This window comes from Lutra lutra, chromosome 12, assembly GCF_902655055.1.
Source record: "Lutra lutra chromosome 12, mLutLut1.2, whole genome shotgun sequence".
Lineage (NCBI taxonomy): Eukaryota > Metazoa > Chordata > Mammalia > Carnivora > Mustelidae > Lutra > Lutra lutra.
In genome coordinates, this window is record NC_062289.1 from 72545319 (window position 1) to 72547313 (window position 1995).

At 37.9% G+C, this 1995-nt stretch overlaps 1 pseudogene; it reads right to left on the reverse strand.

Moving 5' to 3' along the window:
- Positions 1-414: 414 nt before the first annotated feature.
- On the reverse strand, positions 415-768 carry LOC125082595 (HIG1 domain family member 1A, mitochondrial-like; annotated as a pseudogene).
- Between the last annotated feature and the right edge of the window lie 1227 nt (positions 769-1995).

The following is a 1995-nucleotide window of genomic DNA, read 5'->3' on the forward strand; positions in this document are numbered from 1 at the left end:
TACTATATTCCATCCTCTGTTCTGAAAGGGTTAAGGGCCAACTGGCCCTAAAAACTGAAGTACTCAATCAGTCTGCAGAACAGGCGGAACACAGTTAAACAGGATTCCTACATAACATCAAAAGCATGTGATATCTGCAGCTGTGATACTCTGCAGCAACTGGAAGTACTTCAGGATTGGCAAATTGTCCTCTTTATAACTGATTTGATCAGAAAAGTTTAAGAAGGAGCATATTTTACCACTATCAAGTACATTTAAAAGTGACATGTGCTAATTTAACTCTCCTGAATGACCTAGCTAATTACCTGGTCACTAGTAATTTGGTTACCAGGCAGATCAAGCTTGAAAGAAAGGAGGCCAATACTTAAATTACTGTGTTAATTGTGTGACCCATTCAAATGATTTATTTTCATCATAAACATATAAACTCAATATGAGATGCCTAATTAAAGCAGCACCACCAACAAAACCAAGAGAGCTTCTCTTATTCTAAGGTTAGGCTTTGCCCAGAATTCCTTATGCGTGGAATAGCTCATACTGAGAGTCATTGCTCCCACACCAAAGCCTTGGGCTGCCACAGACATGTGGATCAGGTGAACAGACATTTTAGTATTTCCCCTGCTCTTCAGTTTATATAACCCATTTGTAACGATTGCTGCAAACCCCACGATTCCAGCGGGAACATACGGTGCCTCTGACTTTTCGGATAAGTTTAGATCCCTGATCTTCATCATATGAAGAAAGGAAAACATCTATGCCAGTTGACATAGTGACTGAAGAATCCTCCTATAATAACAGGACTTAGGCTCCCTATATTAAAAGTAGTTATTGATAGATACATATTATTGCTATTTTATTACTTGTTTTGTGACTGTTTCTAAAGATTTTCTCTGATTCTCTCATGTATTTTCCTTTTCATCGTTTCCTGGTTTTCTTTAGTCATATATTTGGAGTTCTTTCTCTTTATTCTTTGCATGTTTTTAATGGTTTTTGATTTGTGGTTACCATTATGTTTTGTATATATCTTCTGCATTTAGCAGTCTGTATTAAATTGATAGTTGTTTAAGTTTGAACCTATTCTTCACTCCTGTCCTCCTCACATTTTAGATAAATAGTGTCCTATTCTACAACCTTTTATTTTGTGAGTTCCTTGAGTGATTTTTTCTTTTACAGGAATATTTCTTTTTAGGGGCACCTGGGTGGCGCAGTCTGTTAAGTGTCTGCCTTTGGCTCAGGTCATAATCCTGGGGTCCAGGGATGGAGCCCCAGTTCAGGCTCCCTGCTCTGCAAGGAGTCTGTTTGACTCTCTCCCTCTGCCCTTCCTCCTGCTTGTGCACTCATGCTCTCTCTCTCTCTCTCAAATAAAATCTTTGGGGTGCCTGGGTGACTCAGGTCAGCAACTGCTTTTGACTCGGGTTATGATCCTGGAGGCCCAAGATCGAGTTCCTCATCGGGTTCCCTGTTCGGCAAGGAGTCTGCTTCTCCCTTTGACCCTCCCCCTTCTCATGCTGTGTCTCTCTCTCAAATAAATAAAATCTTTAATGAATAAATAAATAAATAAATAAATAAAATCTTTAAGAAAAAGGAAAAAAAAATTTCTTTTTATTTCTTTTGTGTTTCCTACCTTCATACTTTATTTTTGGTCTTTCCACTAATAGCATCCCCTTTAATAATTCTTACAAAGCTAGTTTAATGGTCATGAGCTCCTTTAGTTTCTGTTTGTCTGGGAAACTCTTTAACTCTCCTATTCTGAATGATAGCCTTGGTGGATAGAGCATTCTTGACTGCATGTTTTTCCCTTTCAGCACTTTGAATTTATTATGCCATGCCTTTCTGGCTTAGAAAGTTTCTGCTGAAAAATCCACTGATAGCCTTATGGGGTTTCCTTTGTATATAACTGTCTTCTTTTGTCTTGCTGCTTGTAACATTTTTTCTTTATCACTATATTTTGCCATTTTAATTACACTATGTCTTGGTTTGGATCTACTTTTGTTG